This window comes from Elephantulus edwardii, unplaced genomic scaffold, assembly GCF_000299155.1.
Source record: "Elephantulus edwardii isolate Elephantulus edwardi_28Jun2011 unplaced genomic scaffold, EleEdw1.0 scaffold00297, whole genome shotgun sequence".
Classification (NCBI taxonomy): domain Eukaryota; kingdom Metazoa; phylum Chordata; class Mammalia; order Macroscelidea; family Macroscelididae; genus Elephantulus; species Elephantulus edwardii.
The window spans coordinates 725614-735199 of record NW_006400047.1 but is presented as its reverse complement, the minus strand read 5'-3'; the positions used below and the strand labels follow the sequence as shown (position 1 = coordinate 735199).

The 9586-nt window shown below is 45.0% G+C and overlaps 1 pseudogene; it reads right to left on the bottom strand.

The window, feature by feature from the left end:
- Positions 1-7402: 7402 nt before the first annotated feature.
- Positions 7403-7744, bottom strand: LOC102870372 (annotated as a pseudogene).
- Positions 7745-9586: the final 1842 nt, after the last annotated feature.

The following is a 9586-nucleotide window of genomic DNA, read 5'->3' as shown; positions in this document are numbered from 1 at the left end:
CTGAACTGATCAGCCTAACAGAAAGCTACATTTTCTCCTTTAAATCTTGTGCATATGGGAATGACATACGTAATTGATAATTTTAACCATTTAAAGTGTATGGTTCATTTAGTGAATTGTACAATGGCACTATGTATATTTACAATGTTATGCAACCATCACCACTACCTACTTCCAGAATTTTTGATCATCTCCAACAGAAACTCCAGTCATTAAGCAATAACTCCCTATTGCTCTCCACCCAGGCCACAAGAGACTCTATTTAATCCAATTTTCCTGTCTCTATAAATTTGCCTATCTTATCTATTTCCTATGAGTGGAATCAGTCAATATCTGTCCTTTTGTGCCTGATTTATTTCCTCAGTGTATCAATGAGAACTTCATTTCTTTTTATGACTGAGTAATAATCCATTATATGGGTATACCACCTTTTACTTTTCTAGTTATGTTAATGAATACTGACTTTCATTTCCCAAAATTCACCCCATAGGCTTTCAGTGGTTATAAATTACTTCGGGTGATCGAACTGTGTTCAATCATCTTAAACCATCAATTCAACAGGACAGGTGGAACTATTTCTTAGGCTAAACAGGAAGATCCCGAAGCTTCTGCCAGCCCTTTTGTACAACTGCTGTGGAATGTGAGAACAAATTAGGGAAAGAGTTTAGAGTCTGAGCCTCTGATGTAAAAAAAAATAAATTAAATTAAATATGCTGATTTATGAAGAGAAACATCTATTAGTGAAGACAAAAATTTCCAAAATAAAGAGAATTGAGGGTGGGGATAAAAGTCAAGGCCTCAAATGTCCCCTCACCCTAATAGGTCCACAAACAGAAAATTCTCTCCATTTCAAGATCACTGTTTTATTTTATCAAGGGAGCTTGTGTCTCCTTTACACACTCATGTCCTGTTAGAAAACTTGCAATGGTTTTCCCAATGGCTTCCCACCGCCCAGGAACAGCTAAGACCAAACGCCTCAGTTTGTCAATGGAGGCTCTCTGCCTCCTGTAAACACAATCTGCTTCTCTACATCCACTTCCATTCCTCTCATGTATATCCGCTAAAGTGCACTACACGCCTCAGGTTTTTCTGCCTTCTTTCAGACAGCAATTCTTCAATTCCACACATACTTGTTGGAGAATTGACTGCCCTCTGCTATGAGCCAGGATGCCTTTTCCCATCCTTCCATATCCAAATATTAGTAACCCTGACTCAGGTCAAGTCTGTCTTCCATGAGGTCACCTAGCAGTAGTCTGGCCACCTTTTCAGAGCACTGGGCATTTTGCCTACTACTACAATTATTTGTGTGAACGTCAAGTCCCTTGTGCTGGACTCCTTTTTAACTCCTACTATACTCAGCTCGGCATTTTGCAAGGAGAAATGCTACTCCAGCTGTCTAGAAATGGCTTGTTCTTTTCTTCCCCAGACTTGAGTTCAACGAGGACTAGCAAAGCGTCCGGCTCTAGGAGAGCAGCTATTCAAATACTGTCTGCTGAGTAAATGAAAGCATGAACGCTAGGTTCTTGTAAACGTTCTTAACTTCCTTCTCACCATATGAGCTTTCGCTTCTGCACAAAAGTGAAAACATAACGAAGGGTAGGCAGAAGGATTGCTCTGGGTCAAGAAGTTGCAGTTGAAAAGCCACAGCAGAGCCGGAAGGGTGACAGTGCAGCCGGAACGCCCTTGCGGGCAGGGCGCGGCTCCCAGGCCGGCGCGCGCCCAGCCCCCACCCGGCCACAGGTCCCCGCGGGGTGGGCGACCGGCCCCGGGACTCTTGCGAAGCCACCTGGACGCCGGAGGTTTCCGAAAGCCAGCGGGGAGCTCCTCCTGCTTCCTCGAGCTCCGCCTTCCGGATCCCAAACCTGCACTCCACGCCCCACCAGACTCCGCGCGGCCCGGCCCAGGGGTGGGGAAGCGGGCCCGGCGCGCGCCACGTTCTCGCGGCCCGAGCCCCCGCGCCGCCTGCCTCCGGTCCCCGGCCGCACTTACCGTCAGTGCTCGGCGCTGAGGTGGCGCCGCAGGCCCAGCCGAGCAGCAGCAGGAGCCGCAGCAGGTGGCGCGGCGGCGGACGGTCCGCGCCCGGAGGCTCCCGGCCCATGCCGCCGCGTCCTTCCCGGCGACTCCTCTAGCGACCTCGCCGGCGCTCAGATAAGGCGGCCGCTGCGGGGAGGAGGCCAGCGGCGCTTCCGGCGGCGCGCGGGGTCCCAGGCAGCGCAGACCTTCCCTTCCCCCAGCGGGCCGGCCGCGGCGCCCGGAGACGCTCGTTCATTCATTCATTCGCTTGCTCTCGCTTCCCAGCGCTTGCTGCAGGCCAGCTACGACAGCACGTTCAAAAAGGGCCACACACACATTATAGAATGACAAAGTTTAGAGTTTTGAGATGTGTTAGGAGGAAACCCTGCCATGCTTAGAGGTGTGTAACAAACGGGATTTCAGTCTGTTGGGGGCGGGGGGTGTCAGGAGAAGAGAGAGGTGGACAAGGTAAGAAGACAGAAACAACAAATGCAGGACGAGTGATAACATAACAGAGTCTGAAGGTGGAGGGAGGGATTGGCTCTCCAAACAATACAGGGCCAAGGTGGACTTAGGTAGCTTGGGCGACAAGGAGGGCTTCAAGAATAAAATAAAATGTGTTCAGTGACTGGGATAATTGTGATGGGAGTGTCAGAGACAGTGCGATTGGCACAGGACAGAACGGAGTTTAGGGCTGTTGTACATAGGGTCGCTATGAGTCGCAAGCGACTCGACGGCACATAACAACAACAAGTATAATGGAATCTAACTGGAGAGAAAGATATGTGTGGAGGAACAGACCAAAGTTTGATTCTAGAAATTGGGAGTCAGGGAGCATAAAGGAGTTTGCTGAGGAACTAACTGTAAGGCATGGATGTCCAGGAATCCGGGTGAGGGAGTTTCTCACCTGGAGAAAGGGCCTGCCCTGGAGTGAGGCACTGATAATGAGTATTGAGAGGAATGGAAAATAAGATTACTTAAGAGTGAAATCTGAGGGGAGCTCTGGTGGCCTAGTGGCAAGAAGCTGCACTGCAATCCCAGAGGCGCAGGGTTCAAATCCACCAGATGCTCTGCGGGGAAAAGGGACAATCTCCTCCTGTGCCTGTCAGATCCGATTTGACAGCACACACACACACACACACAAAATAATAATAATTTTTAAAAAAGTGAAATCTGCTGGGGTCTGTGCCTCGTGGAATGTGGCAAGAAGGAAAGAGAAATTACAGATGACATTCATATTTCTGGTTTGGGGAACTGGATGAAAGGCAGATTTCCCAAGATACCCAGGAGTGTTGCAAGCTGGGGGAAGAAATAATTTCCATTTTGAAAGCTTTGAGCTTCTGGTGTCTGTGGGACTATCAAAAACAGGATACCTTCAGGCATTTTCACATCTGAACACACACACACACACACACACACACACACACACCCATCCCTATACAGGAGTGGTGGATACTGGCCCTGCTCTTTTCCTGGCCTCAACTACCTTGTTCTGTATCTTCATATGCTTTCTCTCTCCACTGTGAGTCTGGCTAAATCTAACCAGGCATGAATACACCCATATAAGGGCTGAATTTGCCAGCCTTAAAAACACATAGTTAAAAATAAACTTCCTAGGCTCTTTTGTAATAGACTATCTTGCAAAGCATTTTTTATCCAACAAAAGTAGGTGTTTATTTTGGGGAATAAACAGTTAATGGGAACAATTCTTTAGATGGTTGTTTTGTTAAACTCAGTTCTCCTAGACCATTGAAATGATGTAATTATGTCAACAGTAAGCTATTTACAATTTTCATTGGATTTCATTCATATATATCATTCACATACATTTTGTTTTATAACATTAATTACAATTGATCAAAGCTTTTTATCACAATGTCTCATCAAACTTTCACTGTACCTTGCCTATCCTTTTACCCTACCATCCATCCACTGATCTCTGCTGCCCTGCATTTTTTCTCTTCTTCCACTTCAGTCCCTTCTTTCTTTTAAAAATATTTTCATCAGTATTTTCCACCATGCTCTCCTGCAATTGTAAACAAATGGATAAAAATTTTACTCTCCACATACACACACACACACACACACACACACACACACACACATATACACATATGTATCCCACCCAAAACCAGATAAAACATCATTGAGTTCATTTGACTCACAGATACCTTGTGGGAGAGAATAGAACTATTCCATAGGGTTTCTAATGCTATAAACCTTCACATGTTGGAACTACTGACCTAATATTAGTTGTTGTGTACCATCTGTTGAGTCAGAACTGACCCATAGCTGACCTACTGTCAGGTATTCAGAGGCAGTTAATCGCATGGGAGGAGATTGCCCAACCTTCTCCCTCAGAGCATCAGGTGGATTTGAACTGCGTGCCTTCGAGATGATTCATCAATGCTGTGAGATGTTTCACTAACTTATTACTATTATCATCATCTTTATGTAGCATTCTAGTCTATGTACATACCATCATTTACCTACTTAGGTTTATTCCAAGGTTTGTTGTGGTGGTGTTTGTTTGTTTTTTGCTCTTGTGTATAATGCAGTGGCAAACATGAATGTTCATGTGTCTACTTGTGTCACAAATCTTACTTCTCTGGGAACTCTTGTGGCATAGTTAGTGGGGAGTTGCACTGTTACCTCAAAGGCTTTTTGCCCATTCAAGGCCACCAGCAGCTGTGGCAGAACGATGGGTAATCTCCCACACAATTTGTAGCCTCTCAAAAACCTACTACAGGAGAGTCAGCTATGAGCTGTCGGACTCAATAGCAATAAGGGCTAAGTGGTACTATACCTAGGAGCAGAGTCACAAATATCATATGGTATTTCTATTTCTAGCTTTTTAAGGATGCATTATAATATTTCCCACAGTGGCAATACTTTGAAAGCCCACCAGGGTATTTAGAGAGTATCAATCTTCCTACATCCTTGCCAGAATTTGTTGTTCTATTTTTTTTTTATCTGTGCTGTTATTGCCAGGGTGAGATGGTTTTAGGATTCATTTAATTGCCGGTAACAGAATCCTACTTGAATGAGCTTAAAAATGAGTTCATTAGAAGGTGAGAGTTTCTCCTGAAGAAACGCAGTGCTCAGGAATAGATTGCAAGGTGAGGACATATGGACTCTCTTCTTTCACTCTGTCCATCACACTGGCTTTATTCCTCTCTCTGCAGGTTCCCAGTGACTCACCACTGCACCTGCCGGAAATTATGCTCACCAGCAACCCCTGAGATTTCTCAGATTGTTGCAGGTCCAACAACCCGAGAAGTGATTAGTCTCTCACTTTTGATCTGCATAGTGTACTCAAGGCCAGAAAGCCAGATCTGGGATGAGACCGTGAGTGGTCAGTTTGATCAAGGGCATATTCCCATTCAACTTGGCTGAGATAAACGTCACAGAATGATTGTCAGGGATCCACTACTGTTAACATGTGGCTTTCTAGAAAGGGAGGGTCTTTTGAACACCTGCTAGAGAAGAGTCTGCTGTGAGCTGGTTCTGAAACAATGGCAATTATAGCTAAGTGGTAGTAAACAGAGGAGGGCCTTCCTAGGTAACATATATAGGAAGGCAGTAGACAAATGAAATGGTACATGTCCTCTCCATTATGTCTTGGTTTAAAAAATCTTCAATAGCTTCTCCTATCCAACATCTAGGGAGCTCTGGTTACATAAGCCATAATCCAAAGGCTGCACCTCTCAGGTGATCTGAATCTACCATCATCTCAAGGGAGAAAGATAGGCAGTCTCCTCCCGTGCAACCTGTAACCTCAGAAACCTGCTGGAGGGTCAGCCATGAGCCAGTTCTGACCTAAGCAATGAGAGATGGGAGGGAGGGAGGGAGGGAAACAGACCCACTATCTAACGTTTATGTTCTCTGGCACAACACACTGTTGCTAGTTGTCTTTGAGATGCCTCCCCCCAACTCATGGCAAATCCTTACATGATTAAGAGCAGACTGTTAAATTAAACACTAGACCTTTCTTCACTAGACTGTCTTAGCCTTGAAGCTCTGCTGAAGCTACTTCTGTGTCATAGAACCTGCAAGTCTCCACAGACTTGGCATGTGATGACTATATGGAAGGTGAGAAATCTGCCACTGAACCATCTCTATCCTTGTCCCTTTGGAATCTGGTTCTTGATCAACACTCCAAATATTTCTCTACTCCCAAAATTCTCTTGACACAAACCTCTGCTAGACTACATAGCGTACAGCCCTTACTATGTGTACTAGAAATGTCACTTATCTGTCTTTGCCATTAGACTAGTATCTTGAGGGGATGGATTATGTATATTTGTGTGTGTGTGTGTGAGAAAAATTTATATTACATTTAGAATTAGCCCGCTGGACTCAGTTTAGATGATCCCAATTTTGTTGGCAACATCCAAAGCATCATAATCAGGAGCAAGTCAAACATAGGCCTTCTTCTCTCCATCAGGCCTAATCAAAGTGTTGACCTTGGCCACATCAATGTCATAGAGCTTCTTTACAGCTTGTTTCATTTGGTGCTTATTGGCCTTGACATCCACAATGAACACAAGTGTGTTGTTATCTTCTATCTTCTTCATGGCTGACTCAGTGGTCAGGGGAAATTTGATGATGGCATAGTGGTCACGCTTGTTTCTCCTGGGAGCGCTCTTCCGGTGGTATTTGGGCTGCTGTCGGAGTCTCAGCGTCTTAGGACGCCAGAACGTGGGTGACGTGCGGATCTTCTTTTTTTTTTTTGGCTGTGGACGCCCTTCAGGACTGCCTTGGCCTTCAATGCCTTTGCTTTGGCTTCAGTTTTGGGAGGGGCAGGGGCTTCCTTCTTCGCTTTCGGCCATCGTAGAAAGGGATTATGTATATTAACCAGCTGTATCTAGCAAATACTCCTGTTCTCTATTAAATATTTCCATTTTGGCAAGTTTTACGGGTGATTTTTGGGCAAGGTTTGTTGTGGGAGGTTTTGTTTTGTTTTTTTACACCAAGAAGATGACTTTTTTTTTAAGAAGATGACTTTTATTTCCTCTCTGAGGAAAGGAGGGCTAGGGATTCTTTCCCACTGTATGCCATTCTAAGAAGGGACAACCTAGAAGGTGGAGCTCTAAGAGCAAGATCGTCATTCAGGAGGGCTCCCCAGTGTCCACTTGCAGTTCCTTAGCTGCAGGGGTACACCCTGGAGTCACCCCTTGGGTGAGACACTTGAGGTGTCTGCTGGCATTCAGTAAGGGAAAGGGGAACAGATGTCCTGAGTGAGGGAGAAGGCTGAGGTGTCCAACCCCACACCCCCAATGTTTGCCATGGATGATAATGCTCATGAGCCCCAGCTGGTGTGGTTCTTCTCCCAAGAAAAGCCAGAGGAACCCAGGAGGAGGCATCATTGACTCCAATGGCCGGTCCTTTAAATGTTCTTCTGAAACTGTGACTCTTGGACTCTCACTCACTTATCTTCAGGACTGTTGTGTAGGTGGCTCTGCCAGGCACTATGAGGGATTCCTCACTGGCAGGACTGATGACTCCAGGAATTGTGGGCAAGTCCTGAGGGGGTGTTTTGCCCACAGGTGAGTTCTGACACCTCATAAGGAATTTCCAGTCATAGATGATCCTGGCACCACCTCAGAGTAGTGCTGAAAAGTGTGTTACCAGAGGGTGGGGGTGGGGAGGGTGGCAGCTGCAGGACCACCCAGAAAGTGACAGGGATGGTCTGGCTTGGGGTCTGGCTACAGCTGCTGCCCCTGAACATGATTTCCTGCATGTTACACCCCAGTTTTGGTAAGTTTCTTTACTGTCAGTCTTTAGGTGTGAATATTCATCTTTGGAGCAAGGTAATACAGAAAAGCTTCAGATCAGCCATTCCACGGCTTGTTTCAGTTCCTGTTCATTTAAGGTTTAGTGGTTCCTATTGATACATATCCGGGTGACTAGCTACAGGACTCTGATGACACTCCACACTTAGTAAATTGCTCTCACTGTTTTAAAAGGGTATGTGTGAGCAGCTTTGAATTGCTGCCAAATGGGTAATGGAAAAACAACTACCTGGTAGCCGTTCAAAAGATTTCTTCTGCTTTGATTTTCTCTCACAGGCTTGTGAATCAGCCCTAAGTACTCCTGGGTAATTTTAGCAAAATTACCCTTTCACGTCATTATAGCTACATCTTAAACACAATTTGCCAATATCACCCACAATATTGGACTGACAAGTCACAAACCTTAAATCATCACATAAAATGCAAGTTGACACACATCTTCTAAATCAAGCCATTTGTACCTGTCCAGACAGGCTAAGCAGAGTTCCATATTACCAATTCACCTGGCTGCTGTCAAAATTCCTCTCCTGGATTCCTCTCCTTTACAAGCCTGCTTTGTACTACTTAGACTTTTGGTTCAAGTGACATTAAGACCAGGTTAAAAATGTTGAAAGCAAACTGGAAAATTACTGGCTCTTATAAGCTACCTACAAGGTTGAGAGGGATCTGACTTCAGGTGTGGCTTGATCACCAAACAATTCTGTGGGGACCCTGTTACTTTCTCCAGCTCTGCTTACCCTATTGCTTCCATTCTGAGTCAGGCTTTCCTCTCATGATCCCAAGATGGCTGCAGCAGCAGCAGCAGACTTGACATTCTCTGAGCTTCCAATTTAGTGGAAAGAGAGAATATCTCTTCTCCCCCCCCCCCCCAAATGACACAAAAGTCCCAAGCCCTTCTGTTGCTAGGGCCAAGTGTCCTTAGCTGAACCAACCACACTTAGGGGCCAGCAGGGCTCAGCCTGAATGTAGAGTCTGTCTCATTAAACCCCAAGGGTTTAATATTTTATCAGATGAGTAAAGGGGTCCTGGACAGCAAAAACAGTATGACTGACTGAATACATTACTACAGCTTGTGAATAATTAGCCACACAGAGTCCTTCCCTCTCAATGTAATCAACATGTACATTTTCACAAATCATGAGTGGGAAGATTTTTTTTGGCCCCTCTTCGATTTACTGCCTCTGAAAACCCTCTGGAGGGTCCAACTTGATGGCATTTAACAACTCGACATCACAAGACTAAACTTAATTTTGCCATTCTGAGCAACCTCTTCCCCACAAACCGAAAACTATAACTATCTAAAGAATAATTATACTACAAAGTGAACCCAATAATCTAATAGAATAGCCATCATACAATCATTCGGATCTTTCTTCACAAGTACTATATAATAAATCCCTGAAACACACTAAAAATAACTCAAGTACAAGACTTTTCTTCCACATATAGGACTTCAAATGCACAGCCATTACATTTTACATTGCTTGATTTGGTCCACTGGCTCTTCAGAACACAGTGACTCCAGAATGTCCTGTATATGACTTTCTGGAGACCAGACAAAGCATTTGTGAACTGGAATAATACTTTAGAACCACTGGAATGATTTCTGCTGAAAAAACACAGGTGGCCATCTCTGAAAAAGCAAAGTACAGGTTGAAGGATGGCCACTGGGCCCACAGAAATGAACTTTTATTGTAGTAAGCCAGGGATTTTCATGGTGTATCTTTCACTACAAGGAGCCCTGGGGTGTGTAGTGTGTAAGCAATTGACTGTTTACC